The 9344-nt window shown below is 38.5% G+C and overlaps 1 non-coding gene across 1 annotated transcript; it reads left to right on the plus strand.

Annotated features, from left to right (window-relative positions):
- Nucleotides 1-2914: 2914 nt before the first annotated feature.
- Nucleotides 2915-3022, plus strand: LOC148571847 (small nucleolar RNA R71). Its single transcript, XR_015908690.1, has one exon. It is a non-coding gene; the product is annotated as a small nucleolar RNA R71 (small nucleolar RNA).
- Nucleotides 3023-9344: the final 6322 nt, after the last annotated feature.

The following is a 9344-nucleotide window of genomic DNA, read 5'->3' on the forward strand; positions in this document are numbered from 1 at the left end:
AACCATTAGGATGCCGACTTGTTGGATGGGGTTTGTTAGAACTTCCCAACCTCTTCTTTGGATTTCATGTCGGATCTCCGGATACTCATTTCTCTTGAGTTTGAAAGGGACCTCAGGGATCACCTTCTTCTTGGCCACAACATCATAGAAGTGGTCTTGATGAGCTTTGGAGATGAATCTTTCCATCTCCCATGACTCGAAGGTGGAAGCTTTTGTCTTCCCTTTTCCTTTTCTAGAGGATTCTCCGGTCTTAGGTGCCATCAATGGTAATGGAAAAACAAAAAGCTTATGCTTTTACCACACCAAACTTAGAATTTTGCTCGCCCTCAAGCAAGAGAAGAAAGAATAGATGAAGAAGAAGAAGAAAATGGAGGAGAGGGAGAAGGGGTTGTGTTTCGGCCAAGAAGAGAAGAGAGGGTTGTGTTGTGTAAAAATGAAGAAGAATGGACGGCTTTATATAGTGGGGGGAGAGGGTGTTAGGTTCGGCCATTTAGGGTGGGTTGGGTGGGAAATTGATTTTGAATTTTGAAGGTAGGTGGAGTTTATGAGGTAGGTTTATGGAGAAGAGTGGATGGATGTGAGTGGTGAAGTGGTGATAGGGAAGAGAGATTGAGGTGATTGGTGAAGAGTTTTGGGGAAGGGTGTTTATGGGATTGTGTGAAAGAGGGTGAGAAGAAGTGAGTGGAGGTAGGTGGGGATCCTGTGGGGTCAACAGATCCTGAGGTGTTCAAGGATTTACAACCTTGCACCAAACTAGGCATGCAAAATGCCCTTGCACACAACTCTGGGCGTTCAGCGCCAGATTGGTGCTTGTTTTGGGCGTTGAACGCCCATTTGTTGCCCATTTCTGGCGTTGAACGCCAGAACCATGCTCGTTCTGGGTGTTCAGCGCCAGCTCTTCTCCAGGGTGCATTTCTGGCATTCAAACGCCCAGATGCTGCCCATTTCTGGCGTTCAGTGCCAGAACCATGTTCTGTTCTGGCGTTGAACGCCCTAAACATGCTTCTTACTGGCGTTTAAATGCTAGTAAGGTCTTCCTCCAGGGTGTGATTTTTCTTTTGCTGTTTTTGATTCCGTTTTCAATTTTTTTATTTATTTTGTGACTCCACATGATCATGAACCTAATAAAACATGAAAAACAGTGAAAATTAGATAAATAAACATTGGGTTGCCTCCCAACAAGCGCTTCTTTAATGTCAATAGCTTGACAGTGGGCTCTCATGGAGCCTCACAGATGTGCAGAGCTTTGTTGAGACCTCCCAACACCAAACTTAGAGTTTGGATATGGGGGTTTGACACCAAACTTAGAGTCTGGTTGTGGCTTCCCAACACTAAACTTAGAGTTTGACTGTGGGGGCTTTGTTTGACTCTGCTTTGAGAGAAGCTTTTTATGCTTCCTCTCCATGGATGCAGAGAGAGATCCTTGAGTTGTAAACACAAGGTTGTCCTCATTTATTTGAAGGATCAATTCTCCTCTGTCCACATCAATCACAGCTCTTGCTGTGGCTAGGAAGGGTCTTCCAAGGATGACGAATTCATCTTCATCCTTCCCAGTATCTAGGACTATGAAATCATCAGGGATGTAAAGGCCTTCAACCTTTACTAACACGTCCTCTACTTGTCCATAAGCTTGTTTTCTTGAATTGTCTGCCATCTCTAATGAGATTTTAGTGGCTTGCACCCCAAAGATTCCCAGTTTCTCTATTACAGAGAGGGGCATGAGGTTTATTCCTGAACCAAGGTCACACAGAGCCTTAAAGATCATAGTGCCTATGGTACAAGGTATTAAGAACTTTCCAGGATCCTGTTTCTTCTGAGGCAATGTCAGTTGATCCAGATCACTTAGTTCATTGGTGAACAAGGGAAGTTCATCTTCCCAAGTCTCAATGCCAAATAATTTGGCATTCAGCTTCATGATTGCACCAAGGAACTTGGCAGCTTGCTCTTCAGTAACATCCTCATTCTCTTCAGAAGAGGAGTACTCATCAGAGCTCATGAATGGCATAAGGAGGTTCAATGGAATCTCTATGGTCTCTAATTGAGCCTCAGAGTCCTTTGGTTCCTCAGAAGGAAGCTCCTTATTGATCACTGGACATCCCAGGAGGTCTTCCTCCTTGGGATTCACGTCCTCTCCTTCCCTTACAGGTTTGGCCATGGTGATTAATTCAATGGCCTTGCACTCTCCTTTTGGATTTTCTTCTGTATTGCTTGGGAGAGTACTAGGAGGGATTTCAGTGATCCTTTTACTCAGCTGGCGCACTTGTGGTTCCAAATTTCTAATGGAAGACCTTGTTTCATTCATGAAACTTGCAGTGGCCTTGGACAGATCAGAGACTAAGTTTGCTAAATTAGAGGTATTTTGTTCAGAGTTCTCTGTCTGTTGCTGAGTGGATGATGGAAAAGGTTTATTATTGTTAAACCTGTTTCTTCCACCATTATTAAAGCCTTGTTGAGGCTTTTGTTCCTTCCATGAGAGATTTGGATGATTTCTCCATGATGGATTATAGGTGTTTCCATAAGGTTCACCTAAGTAATTTACCTCTGCTATTGCAGGGTTCTCAGGATCATAAGCTTCTTCTTCAGAAGATGCCTCTTGAGTACTGTTGGATGCAGCTTGCATTCCATTCAGACTCTGAGAGATCATATTGACTTGCTGAGTCAATATTTTATTCTGAGCCAATATGGCATTCAGAGTATCAATTTCAAGAAATCCCTTCTTCATAGGTGTCCCATTACTCACAGGATTCCTCTCAGAAGTGTACATGAACTGGTTATTAGCAACCATATCAATGAGTTCTTGAGCTTCTGCAGGCGTTTTCTTTAGGTGAATGGATCCACCTGCAGAAGTATCCAATGACATCTTTGATAGCTCAGATAAACCATCATAGAATATATCCAGGATGGTCCATTCTGAAAGCATGTCAGAAGGACACTTTTTGGTCAGCTGCTTGTATCTTTCCCAAGCTTCATAGAGGGATTCACCTTCTTTCTGTCTGAAGGTTTGAACATCCACTCTAAGCTTGCTCAGCTTTTGAGGAGGAAAGAACTTGGCTAAGAAAGCCATGACCAGCTTATCCCAAGAGTTCAGGCTGTCTTTGGGTTGAGATTCCAACCACACTCTAACTCTGTCTCTTACAGCTAAAGGGAAAAGCATGAGCCTGTAGACTTCAGGATCTACTCCATTAGTCTTAACAGTATCACAGATCTGCAAGAATTCAGTTAAGAACTGAAAAGGATCTTTAGATGAAAGTCCATGAAACTTGCAGTTCTGCTGCATTAGAGAAACTAGCCGAGGTTTCAGCTCAAAATTGTTTGCTCCAATGGCAGGAATGGAGATGCTTCTTCCATGTAAATTGGAATTAGGTGCAGTAAAGTCACCAAGCATCCTCCTTGCATTATTATTATTTTCGGCTGCCATCTCCTCCTCCTGTTCAAAAATTTCAATAAGGTTGTCTCTGGATTGTTGTAATTTAGCTTCTCTTAGTTTCCTCTTCAGAGTCCTTTCAGGTTCTGGATCAGCTTCAACAAGAATGCCTTTTTCCTTGTTCCTGCTCATAAGAAAGAGAAGAGAACAAGAAAAGAAGAGGAATCCTCTATGTCACAGTAAAGAGGTTCCTTATTGTTAGTAGAAGAAGAAAAGGAATAGGGGTGAAGAAAAATGAAGGATCCAAACACAAGGGTAAGGATAAGAGCAGTGATGTGAGATGAAGAGAAGTGTTAGTAGATGAATAAATAATAAGAAGGAGATGAGGGAGAAGGATTTTCGAAAATTATTTTTGAAAAAAGGGTTAGTGATTTTCGAAAATAGTTTTTGAAAAGGGTTAGTAATTTTCGAAAATTGAAATCAAAATTTAAAATAATTAGTTAATTAAAAAGAATTTTTGAAAAAGAGGGAAGATATTTTCGAAAATTAGAGAGAGAGAATTAGTTAGGTAGTTTTGAAAAAGATAAGAGACAAACAAAAAGTTAGTTAGTTAGTTGAAACAAATTTTGAAAAGATAAGAAGTTTGGAAAGATATTTTGAAATCAAATTTTGAAAAAGATGAGATAAGAAAATATTTTTGAAAAGATATGATTGAAATTAGTTTTGAAAAATATTTGATTTTTAAAATCACAATTAATGACTTGATTCACAAGAAATCACAAGATATGATTCTAGAACTTAAAGTTTGAATCTTTCTTAACAAGTAAGTGGCAAACTTGAAATTTTTTGAATCAAAACATTAATTGATGATGTTATTTTCGAAAATTATGATATAAAATAAAAAAAGGATTTTTGAAAAATATTTTTAGATTTTTTGAAAATAAATAAGAAAAATGAAAAAGATTTGATTTTTGAAAAAGATAAGATTTTTAAATTGAAAATTTGATTTGACTTATAAAAACAACTAGATTTTTTTTTTTAAATTTTTGAAAAAGTCAAATCTAATTTTCGAATTTGATGAGAATAAAAAGGGGAAGATAATTTTTTTGATTTTTGAATTTTTAATGATGAGAGAGAAAAACATGGAAATGATGCAATGCATGAAAATTTTTAGATCAAAATAATGAATGCATGCAAGAATGCTATGAATGTCAAGATGATCACCAAGAACACTATGAAGATCATGATGAACATCAAGAACATATTTTTGAAAAATTTTTAATGCAAAGAAAACATGCAAGACACCAAACTTAGAATTCTTTAATGCTTAGATACTAAGAATTCAAGAATGCATATGAAAAACAAGAAAAGACACAAAACATGCAAATGCAAAGATCAAACAAGAAGACTTACCAAGAACAACTTGAAGATCATGAAGAACACTATGAATGCATGAAAATTTTCGAAAAATGCAAGATGATTATGCAATTGACACCAAACTTATAACATGACTCAAGACTCAAACAAGAAACACAAAAATATTTTTGATTTTTATGATTTTATAATTTTTTTGTATTTTCTTTTAATTTTTTTTGAAAATCATTTTGAAAAAAGAAAAATAAGGATTCCAAAATTTTTAATATGAATTCCAAGAATCTTATGCTCTTTAGTCTAAAGCTCCAATCAAAGGGTCAGGCATGGCTTAATAGCCAGCCAAGCTTTAGTATGTAACTCAGACATGACACGCCTGACATGTCCTATCCAGAAGAATTAGACATGGCTTTACAGCCAGCCAGGCTTCAACATGCTTCATGAAACACTAGAATTCATTCTTAAAAATTTTGAAGAAAAATATATTTTTGAAAACATTTATTTTAAATTTTTTTTTTTCGAAAACAAAGGAGAAAATTTTTGAAAGATTTTTGAAAAATTTTTTTGAAAATAAAACAAAAAGAAAATTACCTAATCTGAGCAACAAGATGAACCGTCAGTTGTCCAAACTCGAACAATCCCCGGCAATGGCGCCAAAAACATGGTGCACGAAATTGTGATCTCTGGTAATGGCTCCAAAGGCTTGGTGCTCTAATCTCAATTCATAATTTGTCACAACTTCGATACAACCAACCAGCAAGTACACTGGGTCGTCCAAGTAATAAACCTTACGTGAGTAAGGGTTGATCCCACGGAGATTGTTGGTATGAAGCAAGCTATGGTCACCTTGTGAATCTCAGTCAGACGGATATAAAATAATTATGGAGTTTTCGAAAAAGGATAATATAAAAAGGATAGAAATACTTATGTAAATCATTGGTGAGAATTTCAGATAAGCGCATAGAGATGCTTTCGTTCCTCTGAACCTCTGCTTTCCTGCTGTCTTCATCCAATCAGTCTTACTCCTTTCTATGGCTGGCTTTTTGTAAGGATGTCACCGGTGCCAATGGCTACTTTCAATCCTCTCGGGAAAATGGTCCAAATGCTCTGTCACAGCACGGCAAATCGTTTGGAGGCATCACCCTTGTCGATGGTTGCATCCTATTCCTCTCTGTGAAAATGGTCTGATGCGCTGTCACTGCATGGCTAATCATCTTTGAGGTTCTCGATCATACTGGAATAGAATTTACTATCCTTTTGTGTCTGTCACTACGCCCAGCACTTGCGAGTTTGAAGTTCGTCACAGTCATTCAATCCCAGAGTCCTACTCGGAATACCACGGACAAGGTTTAGACTTTCCGGACTCTCATGAATGCTGCCATCAATCTAGCTTATACCACGAAGATTCTGATTAAGAGATCTAAGAGATACTCATTCAATCTAATGTAGAACGGAAGTGGTTGTCAGGCACGCGTTCATAGGGAATGATGATGATTGTCACGTTCATCACATTCAGGTTGAAGTGCGAATGAATATCTTAGAAGCGAAATAAGATGAATTGAATAGAAAACAGTAGTACTTTGCATTAATCTTTGAGGAACAGCAGAGCTCCACACCTTAATCTATGGAGTATAGAAACTCTACCGTTTGAAAATACAAAAGTGAAAGGTCCAGGCATGGCCGAATGGCCAGCCCCTCTGATCTCAGAACCAGGCATCCAAGGATAAAAATATAATCCAAAGATGGTCCAAGATGTTCAAAGATGTCTAATACAATAGTAAAAAGTCCTATTTATAATAAACTAGCTATTAGGGTTTACAGAAGTAAGTAATTGATGCATAAATCCACTTCTGGGGCCCACTTGGTGTGTGCTTGGGCTGAGCTTGAAGTCTACACGTGGAGAGGTCATTCTTGGAGTTGAACGCCAGCTTTTGTGCCATTTTGGGCGTTGAACTTCACTTTGCAACTTGTTTCTGGCGCTGGACGCCAGAATTGGGCAGAGAGCTGGCGTTGAACGCCAGTTTGCGTCATCTAAACTTGGGCAAAGTATGGACTATTATACATTGCTGAAAATCCCTGGATGTCTACTTTCTAACGCAATTGGAAGCGCGCCATTTTGAGTTTTGTAGCTCCAAAAAATCCATTTTGAGTGCAGGGAGGTCAGAATCCACAGCATCAGCAGTCCTTCTTCAACCTCTGAATCTGATTTTTGCTCAAGTCCCTCAATTTCAGCTAGAAAATACCTGAAATCACAGAAAAACACACAAACACATAGTAAAGTTCAGAAATGTGAATTTAACATAAAAACTAATGAAAACATACCTAAAAGTAGCCTGATTCTACTAAAAACATACTAAAAACAATGCCAAAAAGCGTATAAATTATCCGCTCATCAGCATGGCACGCCAACACAAGAAATCCACTATGGTGTGCCACTTGAGTTCGAAGGCGTGGCATGCCAAGGTTGAGAGAGGGACGAGCGTGCCACTTGAAGGAGTAGGCGTGGCACGCCAAGCTGGAAATGAAGGGCACGTGACATGCCAGAAAAGTGCCAGCCACACACTAGCTGAGAAGTCATACTTATTGAGTGTTTTCTTTTCCCTCCAAAATGTAATTTTCCTTTTTCACTTTTGTAATTATTTTATTTTACTAGGAGTAGTATAAATACCCCCAAGGAGTACTGAAGAAGGGGGTTAAGCAGTTAGTTTTAGATCCACTTTTACACTTCACTTTTGAGTACTTTTTGAGCTATGAGTAGCTAACTTCCCTCTCATTAAGAGAGGGAGCTCTGTTGTACCTGATGGATTGATGATAGTGAAATCCTTCTTCTCTTCATCTTCTCTTTGATTTGCTAGAAGGAATTTCGTTCTTAATGCTTAGTATTCAATTATCTTGGGAAAGAGATTGAATGCAATTGGGTTTCATGGGAACCTTGGGAAAGGAAACATGAAACCATGCTTGAAATCCCTTCTCACACTAGAGTAGAATCTGGGTTTTGGTGTTTGGATATGTGACATATAATCCTCCCTCTACTTGGACCTATAATGGTGTGAGGTATAATCAGGGACCAAGCATATCTCTCTTCATGAGCAATTAGACCAAGGAATTGGCTATTGATCAAGATCTGAGAGATTGAGTCACCAAGTGATTGGGGCTCAATCAATCATGATTGCCAAGAGGTCAATGAGTTGCATGATTGAAGGGGATATAAGCTAGATTCAATCTATAGAGACAACATCTCCCAATCTCAATGAATATCCCCATTCTTATCTATCCATTTCTTTACTGCTTATTTTTACATTCAACAATTCCCCATACCCATTTACATTCAAGTCATTTATGATTCTGCCCTTTACTTTCTGCCATTTATATTTCTACACTTTATTGCTTTTCTTTATATTCTAGCCTACATTTAAGTCATTTACGATTCTGCACTCTATAATCCTATTGATCCGCTTGACTAATTCATCAATTGATTAAAACTGCTCGAATTTGCCAATCTCTGTGGATACGATCCCACTCCACTGTGGGTTATTACTTGACGATAATTTTGGTGCGCTTGCCAAAAGGACTAATTCACCAATTTTGAATGGGGTGTGAATTCCGGTCATCAAGTTTTATGGCGCCGTTGCCGGGGATTGGCTTAAATTTGACAGTGATTAAATCGATTGGAGAGCTAGATTAAGCAATTTAAATTCTTTGTTATTTTATTTTATTTAGCACCTTTTTATTTTCTTTTATTTTGAGTTATATTTCTTTCTTCTTTGAGTTTTTTTTATTACATATTCCCACTCCTCTAACTGTTCGATTAATTGCACCACTCACACTAACAACCACTCTAACAAGAGTAATTTATTCATTCATTTTCTTTCTTACTTTTTTCCTTGTTGGTTGAATGACAGGTAGAAGAAGCGGTGCTTCAACTTCCTTTGATTCTGAACCTGAGAGGACCTTCCTTAGATTAAGGAGGGAAGCAAGAGGGAAAGGAGTCGTTGGTACTGAGGAAGAGGAAGAGTATTTTGAAACAAACATAGAGGAGGACATGGAGAACCACCATGAAGAAGAAGCTCACAATGCTAGGGAAGGCCCAGTAAATCATGATGGGCAAGAAAGGAGAGTCTTAGGCTCCTACATCAACCCAAATCCAGGAAATTGTGGCAGCAGCATCCTCAAGCCAACAATTCATGCCAATAATTTTGAGCTGAAACCTCAGCTCATCACACTTGTTCAGAATAATTGCTCATATGGAGGAAGTGCCCAAGAAGACCCTAATCAACATCTCAACACGTTCTTGAGGATATGTGATATTGTAAAGTCCAACGGGGTACACCCCGACATCTACAACTACTTGATGAGATATTTTGGAGGAAAAATAAATCTCTCCCAAAACACACAAATCTAACCGGCAAGTGTACCGGGTCGTATCAAGTAATAAAAACTCACGGGAGTGAGGTCGATCCCACAAGGATTGAAGGATTGAGCAATTTTAGCTTAGTGGTTGATTTAGTCAAGCGAATCAAGATTTGGTTGAGTGTTTTGTGATGTGCAGAAATTAAATTGCATGGAAGTAAAGAGAACAGGGAATTAAACTACTGAAACGTAAAGGACA

Source organism: Arachis ipaensis, chromosome B3, assembly GCF_059453495.1.
Source record: "Arachis ipaensis isolate K30076 ecotype BB chromosome B3, ASM5945349v1, whole genome shotgun sequence".
Taxonomy (NCBI): Eukaryota; Viridiplantae; Streptophyta; class Magnoliopsida; order Fabales; family Fabaceae; genus Arachis; species Arachis ipaensis.